We start from the raw sequence: 11139 nt of genomic DNA, 5'->3' as shown, positions 1-11139 counted from the left end.
TGGCCTGTAGCAGACGCCCACTGTAACGTCACCTGTCCCTGCCCTCCCTTTAATCCTGACCCACAAGCTCTCGGTCGGCTCCTCATCCATCCCCAGGCAGAGCTCCATGCACTCCAGCTGGTCATTGACATAGAGGGTGACACCCCCTGCTCGTCTTCCCTGCTTGTCCTTCCTAAAGAGCCTGTATCCCTCCGTCCCAACACTCCAATCATAGAAGCCAGCCCACCATGTCTCCATGGTGCCAATCAAGTTGTAGTCCTGCAGGCATGTGCAAGTCTCTAACTTCTCTTGTTTATTATTATCCCCCAAAGCAAACCCTCCTCCTACACAAGCTGCCAGCACACCGCATCATCATGAGAACCTCTGGCTCAAACCATCAGCTGCTGCATACAATGTGATATTTGAAGTTACCTACAACTGTTAAGGCTGGTCGATACCCTCTGCGAGCATGGCTAGCAGTGAGCTAGAAAACATTCCTCGTGTGGATGTTCTCCGCAGGCTGGCTTTGCATCACCTTCTGTAAACTACATCCCTTCACTTGCTTTTATGATCTACGCTATCACCTACTTTTATATCTTCCTTTATTTGTCATACATCCTGAAATACTCTATACTGTGGAATTTCATATGCAGTGCATCTTTTGTCATACCCATTTTACTTCCTCTATTTCTGTGTACAAAAGCAGCACTTGTACCGTTTCTCAAAGGTTTTTGATTTTATGCATTTTAAGAAGCTTTAAAAGAAAACAACAAGACTGCCAGAAGCAGTAATGACTTCTTCATTTCCACAGAGTACTCTATCATACTTAACACCCACTGGAGTATTTGCAGGTTTTGGAAGAAGAGGGCCTAGAACATCATTGTACTAATGTAAGGCATTTGTCATTGTGAAGGTCAGCAATTCTTTCTACATTACTGAAAAATACCGCAGACAGTACGTAATCATAAGCTTTGTTATACAGCATTTTCTAATAGCCGTAATATTCTACTGTCTGCTCCAAGACGAGTAAGAAAAACCAATATCCCCATCTCTTACAGAAACATTAAACATAAGCTTTTTAGTCAGCCTATACAACAGCTCATCTGCATGCTCTCAAGTCCGCTGGAAGACTGTACTATTTGCAGTGCTTTTACTGCTTAACGGTTGGAGAAGAAGAATTGCTGTTGAGCACATTCCTGAAAAGACCCAGAACCAGCACCTTTCCTTCTTTTTCCAATGAAAATACACTAGTTGTAGTATTTCCATTTGCATACTGACAAAAGTATTAAACTTTGAGCTTTAAATTCCCGCTTTGGGGGATTTCTCTGGGCTTAGCGCAACAAAAACTTAGACTCATTTTGCCCACTCTTTTCTTCTTTAATTTTCGGTAATCCCTGCTCCAGCTTTGGGCGATTCAAAACAGTGTGTTTCTGAACAAAGGCCCACGTATTTTTTCATTTCTTATAGCTAAAAAGTAATTCAAAGATATTCAACAGATTAGTGAATATGAACTAAGTGCAATTTAATGAACAATAGCTTGTGAGAAGAAAACCTCACATTTCTGAAAAACGTACAGCAGTAAATAGTCCTTCATTTCCACTGTTGCGGACTACAGAAAGAGCTTCAGTATAAAATACATTGGGGTGTAGAATCCATATGTATTCAGGAAGTATCTACAATGAGTAAGTATTTTAGAATTACCTGAAATAACAAAAGATCCAACTACACTGAAATATTTTCCACAGAAGTCAGTAGGCAGGCACAAATTCTTACGCCTGCAGAATCTGTCCCCAAGAGGTTATATTCAGTCATCATCATTACCAGATGTTTCTTCTCCCCAGAATCTGGGATGAAAGACTTCCCTGTGCGTGTCCACATATTAAGCAAATGTTCTTTCTGAAACGACTCCCTCTCTGTCTGGCTCTCGCTCTGAAATGCACCATTATAACTGCCTAGCTCCTGAGATTTAAATATGCCCAGAGAAACCTGGGAACCCCCGGAAGGGCATTCTCCTCAAGGTGGTGTTGGCCACCGGAGCTGACTGCAGTAGAAAAGAACAACATGAAATTGAAATAGTTTTCTTAAATGTTAAATTTTAATCCAGTACCTTCAGAAAAAAATTAGAAAGCTCCATCTCCAGGCAAATATATCAGCAGTAAATATAATTAGGGATCCTGATTTCACTGATAGGCACATATAAACAGAATATAACAATTTGATAAAAAAGGGTATGATTTAAAAAACAAATAAATAAAAGAGCAAATCTGACAACGCCTTTTCTCCTCCAAACACAGTTTATCACTCTCCTTTTCAGAAGAATTTCAGCCTGCTTTCTAAATAAAAAAAAGTCACAACACTGTAGAACAGATCAGTATTCACTAGGAAGACTGGCAATGCTCACGTATAAGATAATGAATAATCCATCCTAAGACAGGACAGAAACAGCAATTACCTGGATCTGAAACTGAAGTCTTCTCAGACTCAAGAAGCTAAAACCAAATGCATGCAGCATTTGACTTTTCCACTGCCACTTCCAAGTTGCAAAGAGATTACAGTAATGTTGTATGCAATATCAGATACAGGAAAAGAAATTTTTAAACAGGGAATGAAGTGACACCATTATATGCTATTTCCAATACTTTCAAACTATTAAAAAGTCAGTCTCGCCATTAGTTCAGGTAAAATGAGAGATAATCCTCTACTATTGATTTTCCTTCAGTACATACATATTCGGTGACACTTCTGGACACAGTTCCACATGATGCTTTAAAACAGTGCTAATACAGGTTAAAGGGGTAACATTGTGTCCCCCTGCAATTACAGGCGAGCAGTATCTCAGTCCAAGGATATTGAAGAAAGAAATAGTTTTAGACTGAGAATTTGTATTTAACAAAATAAGAGCACTGTACCTTATTCCTGGAACTGCAGTGGAAGATACTGAATTCTGTCACACAAGGGACTTCCCGCATACGACCAACACTTTCCCAAGCCCAGTTGTTTTCTGCATAGCCTGTGATCGCTTGCAAAATCCTGTGTAAACCTGCACACAGCCTGCGAGGCCGTTGTTTTCAAAAGTTAAGAATATACGGTTTCCATGACAGATCCAGCGAGGGCAAGATTTGTATTTTTTTTTAATCCTAACATTTACAATTAGAATAGATGCACACTGATGGGCTCACAACAAGAATATGAGTAATCATCATTTACATCCCTTTGAGTTTTGAGAAAGGGACTACGGTTCGCATTCTACTTTCTGAACTAAGCAATGCTTCATGCAAATTAATAGTATTAAAGGACAGGTCCATCCCACATTGCCAAGTAGGCAATCTATTCAAGGAAGTTATTGGTTCAAAGCTGTATTTTTGTACAGATTTCAAGTCAACAGTAGACTAGAGCCTTCTCACTTCTCTCTCCTGAAAGAAATAATGAGCTACAAACAGCCAAAGTTCTGGACTGCTTGGCAGTAGCGACATAATGAAGAAATACCAAAGATTAAAACTCACATGAATCATAGTAAGAAACATACACATTATTAAAGGGTCTTGTTACTAACAAAGGCACCAAATATCAGGCATTACACAAAGGTGAACACCATATACGTTAAGAATATCAGAAAGTCATCCACAAATGGTAAAAATGAGGAGGAAAAAAGAAATTTGCAACACAGCCATTTCATGAAGATTTTTTTGTATCAGCTGATCTGCCAATCAAAAGCAGCATGTTGCATGTCAGGGCATAGTGGAGCAGATATACAGAGGCTATCCAAGCTTCCACAAACTAAGAATATAGCAGTAAGATCGGAACTATCAGAAGCATGGCCAAGTATTGAAAACACACTTTTTACACACAAAGTTTCTCCAACCTTTCTCCAAAAAAAACCACCAAAAAACCCAAAACCAAAAACCAAACCCACCACCAAAACCCCTCTTTAAAAAAACAACAGCTCACACTTACTTCAAGGAAAAGGAAACCAAGAACGAGATGCAATGGTCTGACAACTGGTATGCAATAAATATTTTTTTGCGGGTTTTTTCATTTTAAAGTATGTTTTCTCAACACAGTAGTGAGGCATATTTTTTAGAAATCTTTATAAACATATATATGTACTCTTATTATTTATACAGTCAGATTATAGAAACACATTTTCTGTGTTAAAGTAGACACACTTTGTGTGTTGCACAATACATGCTCTGTTGAACTAGCACTAGTTCAGACAGCTCCCAATCAAGCAGCAGCCTGGCGCGCTGCACTCCGTGTCAATCAGCATCTTTTACACATCTGTCAGACACTGTTCTGAGAGCTCGTACTGTTTGAAGGTCAAGCTCCTTCCTACCACAGTCAGTACACCCAGCCAGTGCAGCAATGCCAGCCATGAAAAGTTCCCATCTGCTACTCCAACCACCCTATTATCCAATCTCCTGACAAATCTCAAGGAAGAAATAAGGACAGTTTTCAGGTGGACCTTATTGGTACATTTCACCTTTTTGAGACTTATTTTAATACAAGTAAAAGATACACTAAGCTACACACCTGGTTAAAGCAGCATTCCATACAAGATCTAAAAAGAGTGGGAAAACAATTAATTTCTAACATGCACTAATTCTTATACCCAAGCACAGAAAACAGTATCATTGTGAAGTGCGAATGTCAGAACGCTTATTTCTTTAACTAAATCCAAAATAATTTTGAGGCCCAGTGGCATGCCTTTGCGACTTGGTATGGTAGCAGGGAAGTACGTCGCAAGGAGCTGGATCTGCTGCTGTGATGCTGCAGGGCACAGGATGAAGCTGTAGGGAGAGATAACAAAAGAGAATAGCTACCAGATGGCAACCATAAACTTAGGACACAGCCAGCTATCCCCTCTAGCGTATTTTACGTACTGACAGCTACAGTCACTTATAACATTGCCAATACAACCTGTCCATCTACACTTACCTATAAAATGAGTTGAGGTCAAATTTTTATCATCATACGTATTTCTATCAAATCTGAAGTAAGTTATTTTTTGTGATGTGGCACTATTTTATTTTACCGGGTAGTTTGACACAATTCATCTAATGTATGCGACATGAAAATCGTGAATTGAAGCAGAAAAAGAAATAATTACAGAGGAAAAATCCTAAATTAAGGCTTAATATAGTAAAATACTCAACCCTGAAAGAAAGAGTAACTTACATGCTAAGAAGTTACAATGCAGCTTGAGAATCTATACTAACAATCAACATCAAATCCATAATGCAATCAAAGCTTATAAAAGCTATGTGCTATTTCTGGGTAGATCACATCTTCCTTACAAGGTACATTAGATAAACATCACAAAGATGAAAACATCTCTTTTTTTAGCAAAAAGTCTTTTAAAATGGGCTGGACCTGAAAAATCTGAAATTATCTTAAAAACCTGTGAAGAACCTTTAGAAGCCTTTCAGCACCATTTAAGAACAAAAAGTAGGTCTGCCCTATTTCCTTAAAAGAGCAGGACTGCAGAGTTAGTATTTAAATGTGCAATTAGGCATTACAGAAAAAGGTATTTCAGGTAACAATATCCATCACAGATTGTCCTGGTTTCAGCAGGGATAGAGTTAATTTCCTTCCTAGTAGCTGGTACAGTGCTGTGTTTTGGATTTAGGATGGGAACAAAATTGATAAGGCACCGATGTTTTAGTTGTTGCTAGGTAATGCTTACACTGGCCAAGGACTTTCTAGTTTCCCATGCTCTACCAACTGAGAAGGCTGGAGGTGCACAAGAAGCTGGGAGGGGGCACAGCCAAACTGGCCCAAGGGACATTCCATACCATGTGACGTCATGCTCAGTACATAAACTGGGGGAAGCTGGCCGGGGGGGCCGCTGCTCGGGGACTGGCTGGGCATCGGTCGGCGGGTGGTGAGCAATTGTACTGTGCACCACTTGCTTTGTGTATTATTATTATCATCATATTATTATTATTATAATTTTATTTCAATTATTAAACTGTTTTTATCTCAACCCACGAGTTTTTCTCACTTGTGCTTTTCCAATTCTCTCCCCCATCCCACCGGGTGGGGGGGAGTGAGCGAGCGGCTGCGTGGTGCCTAGTTGCCGACTGAGGTTAAACCACGACACAGATGAAGCTAGAAAGCTTTCGACACCAGAAGAATCCTTTGCAGGAGTTCGAAAGATTTCATTCATCCCCCCCATGTTGAGAGTGGTAATAGAATAAACAGACTTGTTGGATTTCATGTGACTAAAAAAATATGCACAGAGTATAGAGTAATTCAGATTCTCGGTCAATCTAATCTATTATCACTCCGTTTACTTTACTCTAACTGTGATAACTTACATAAATTAGGGATCTGGCCTAGGACTTATTTCTAGCCTTTTAAGCATCTAATCTGAAGCAGAAGTGTTTCTTAACTGCTTTAAGCCAAACCAAAATTACTCAAGTTTTTTCAGCAGAAGAAATGTTTAAAAAAAAAAAAATAAAAAAAATCTATGAACAAAAGCATATTTCTTACCATACGTCCTTTTTTGCCCTGCAAGGACGTATGGTAAGAAAGAAACAATGATTTATCCATTTCTGAAGTGCAAAGAGTTATGTGGAAAGCCTTTGCAGTTCCCTTATGACACATACTCTCACAAAGCAGCGGGTGAGGTTGAAGAAGTCTACTCAGGTACAGCACCAAAGCTACCCAGTACAGTCCAGCACTCCTAAGAAGCACTAATGATCCGTGAATGCACTCTAAGTATTGGCATGCAAGTAAGGCATCCTGAACAATCTTCTCTGCTTCCAAATTTGCCACATTTATTACAGCCTGAAAAAAATCTTTAGAAAGTAGGCCAGGTTTTCACTCAGCTAAACTTGGCTACAAACACATACACAATCTGTCAGGGATCAGCAGCAGTATCACAAAGAAACACAGTCTCTTTTGTGTAAAGCTGGGTAGTCGTGAAGCCTGCAAAAAGAACAAGGTATCGGCTTTATAAATAGCCAAAACAAGAAGCTGCACAACAATCAAAGCTACCTGAGTATAATTACCCCAACAGACTGATGCCAAATTTGAGAGCACAGACAAGAGAAGGAAAGTATTTTTCTTCAGCCTACACTATAACAGATAGCTGGAATAACATAACCAGAAGTATAGGAATGCGTGCGATACAGAAGGGATACAGGCGATAAACTATTATCTGCAAAAGAAAATTATGCTCTGTTTTAGATGCAAGATTTCAACAAGGAATTGGAGATCCATTCCTTTCTTTCCTTATTTTATTCCCTCTTTCACATAGCCATCACACTGGCCAACTTGCTTAACCTCTTGAATCCGAGTGCTCCAGGTAGAAAACAAACAGAATTTGCTCTCATCCCCAGGAAGATTTTACACTGGGCTAGGTTTAGAATACTCTCTAAACATTTCATGCCAAAGTTTTACAATTAAAACTCCTTATAACAGAGCATTTGTTTTACCATAAGTATATGTTGAAATCAATTTAGATGCAGAAGAGACATAAAAGCCTCATGACGGCATATGACAGGCTGGATTACCTGACATTCTAAGATATTTGCGGATGGTGGGGTGGGAGAAAAGAATCACTGCCCTAGGTGCCACACGAAACTTTCAATCTCAAACCGTCCAGTCCAGGTATTGCGGTTCATCTGCTAGCACCCTATCATACAGCATCTGTAAACTCATCATCTCAACGACATCTCTGACAACAAATGTGCCAAAACTTCTCAAGCAACATTTCCAGTTATTTAAAGGAAAAAGACAGAAAAACATTTTGCTGCAATCAGTGTTTATGCCATTTCCCTGGCATCGTCTAATCTTCTGAATTTCAGAACATGGCAAGTAGCATAATTTCTTTTTCCTGCCTCTGTGTCTTCGAAGGAGCCATCAGATAATGACTCATGAGTCAGCTCGAGACATCTATAATCCATTTCTCCAGCACTATTTGCTGACGCCCCTTATGTTTTAAAAATGCATTAGCAGGAAAATGTTTATTCCCACCCTCAATTCAGCTGACCTTTCAGATGACTAGGTTTCTCTAGAACAGAAGCTTCATCGTGCCTCTTCTTCACTGTCAGTCACCCATCAGAATTCAAAGCTCTCTTACTTCTAAAGAGGTCCCTTAGGAAGATCAAAAGCCAAGCCTCTCTTTCTGTAGCAAAGATTAATTCAAAACTAAATTCTCATTTTGACTCTGAAGACATATTCGCTTTACCAAACATTTTTCTTCTCCAGCTGAGAATAGCAGAGACATGAACTGGCTTCAGACTACCTAGTCTTTACTGCTGTTACTGTGAGCTCACTGAAAATGGTGCCCCTTGTCCTGACAAGGTTCATTTAAGGTGACTGAAGTTAGTTTGTTAAAAAAAACAAGACCACACCAAAAAACCTGTTGAGATTTTGGAGGCAAAGTGTTTGCAATTGAAAATCTATACCACAACAGAATTGTACAAGATCTTGCTAAATTGCCTCTAATGCTAAAAGCATGGTATCAAATCAACACATTCAGCTTTTAAAAATGTCCTGTTTGTTCAGGAGCGCGGCTCCTGTCCCCCCCCCACTCCTCACCAGCTCAGTGACACCACTGTTACAGAAAAACTGAAAAACGGGCAAATGAGTAGAATCCACACAAAGTTAGTCCCAGACAAAAAAAGGTTAATGTCCATGAACTTTTCTTCCCAGAAGAAAAAACAATGAAGTACAACAGGAAAGCAAAAGTCTTTTTCACGCCTCCAATTCAACAAAACTACTGAGTACAACAAATACATAGTCTTAAAATAAAACTAATGACAATGTGTCTATTCACAACCTTATAATTAAGCTTATTGTTAAGTGCTTCTTCAAATCAGTTCCTTGATGAATATACAATTAAAATTTCAGGAAAAATGTGTACCATCATAATAACTTAATATTTATATTTTTCTACCAACATAAGTTAAAGATTCACTCATATTAAAGGGATAGCTCCCAAACTTTTCTGGCTATATTCTGGCCTATTTTATTTAATCTGAAGTTAAAAAAAAAGAAAAATCTTACCAGAAAAAGGCTTTGGTTTCTGCCAAATCTGTTCCAGCAGTTTAATATTTCAACTTTCCCTGATGTGTGTGCACTGCTGACAGCTTAAGAAAGTCTTTTAACAGACGTAAGTATTAAGCAATTAGCAATGTTTATCTTATTCTTTTCACATTAAAAGGTGAGTGAAGGTTAAAAGGGTAGAAACACACACACAAAATTAGACACAGGACACAGATGTTCAATCTGTAAAAATGTGTCAAACCAGCACACACACACACCCCCCATACTGTATCTGATCAGAACCTCCACAAATTAAGAGGCCTTATTAATTTATTTATTTATTATTTCTAACACTAACTTACAGTTTCATCACTTAGAGGATTCCTCTTCCTTCTCTAATATATGACAAATAACAGCATTTATTACCTTAAATGCATACTCTAACAAAGTCTGTTCAACACTTGTGCAGGTTTCAATCCATTCTGCTCTTGCAAATGGCTGCTCCTAAACATAAAATCGAAATCAGTTTATCTGAACTGCTTCAGCTGGTGAGACCAATTCAGTTCATGTCGCCTGCAGACTTCTGTCCTGCAGCTTTTCCAGGTACATGAACTCAGCTGTACAAGAAAGTAAAAAGAGATTCCAGCTATGCAATGTTTAGTAGCTCCACAGAATTTATTTGCCACATTCTATTTCACCTGCTCTGTATTTCAGTAAATAGGATGCTTTGGACCATCGTGGTCTGCCTGCAAAACCTTTCAGTTTTGAAAGATAGCAATTCATAAACAACTTCAAGGTACAAACACCCCTAAAGCCCCCTGATGATTTTTCATGGTTTCAAAAAAAAAATATATATATATATTCCCTCTCTCCTCTGAAAACATTATGTCCTGCTTTTCCACAAGAAAATACAAAGATCTCCCACAAACAATAACAGACAAACTGTCTGCATATAAAAGGACAGGATGGCTATATCCAAAGTGCTGCAAAAGCAGAATATAAATGAAGATAGGAGCATTATCTTCCTCCATTTTTGTACTACTACAGTCATTTTAAGTGTTGCTTGTTACAAGAGTAAGCTTGAAATTTGGAGACAGATGCATACTAATTGTCAGTCAACACTCTCCATTTAATTCTATATTATTGGCTTCATCGTTTTTCTTCTTTTTCTTGAGGTTGAACTTTTACAATTACACCTTCTATTAACCAGGTATTTGTACTTCTCTAAGCACTGTTGCTCCCATGTTTAGGCACACCCCTACGTAAGCCCAACGGAAACATACAGTGAAAAGCAAAATGAGACCATATTTCAAATAAAGTTACTTTCCACTATTCCTTACAAGTAAACTACAACACACAACTTACTCATAGTAGACAGTAGTGTCCTACATTTGTATTGGGGTAAAATCGTCATTAACAGATGACAGCAGTCAGTGTGTTGGAGACCGAGAACACAAAGCAGGGGAGAGTCAAAAAATATACACAATACTGTATGTCTCATGAATCTGTAACATTTTTCATTAGATGGAGGAAACAGTTTCAAATTAAGGGAAGAGTAGGGTAGGTTAAACTGCAAAACCTATAAGGCTATGAACATCTCAATTAATTCTTCATGATTTTAAGGGTGGTTCTTTCAGTTTTACACACCTTGTCTGTATAGTTCTGTATACTAACTCGCTACAGAAAAATAAGACACAGAGTAGGAACGTTAGTCAAAACATCTTATAGACTCAAAAGAAAATGAAATGAAATGCTTTCATCACTAATGGCAACAAACTCCAGGTAAACAATAATGTCAATCATCTAAAACATTCACACACACACGGCTCCCACACTGACTTAAGTTTAAGAGAAGAAAGAAAGAGATCATATGAAAGCTGGAATGGATCATAGCTGGCCAGAAAAGAGTGCTCCAGACATTATTAAGTTTTAAAAAAAAAGTATATATAATTATATTATTCTAAGAAATTATACTATTAAATATATTATTAAATATGCATATTAAAAATTAATGTTTGTGATAAAAAACTTGTAGTAATCTATACCGATAGTCAGGTTATCCAGTAAATGTCCATCAGTCCCAAAGGGAACTTTACACTGAAATTTATGGAAGTTTCAACCACATGGATTTTTTTTCAAGTTTGGAGGGAAAAGAAAAGAAAAAAA

The sequence above is a fragment of the Pygoscelis adeliae genome, unplaced genomic scaffold (assembly GCF_000699105.1).
Source record: "Pygoscelis adeliae isolate BGI_AS28 unplaced genomic scaffold, ASM69910v1 Scaffold69, whole genome shotgun sequence".
In the NCBI taxonomy this organism is placed as follows: domain Eukaryota; kingdom Metazoa; phylum Chordata; class Aves; order Sphenisciformes; family Spheniscidae; genus Pygoscelis; species Pygoscelis adeliae.
This window is presented reverse-complemented; position numbering follows the sequence as displayed.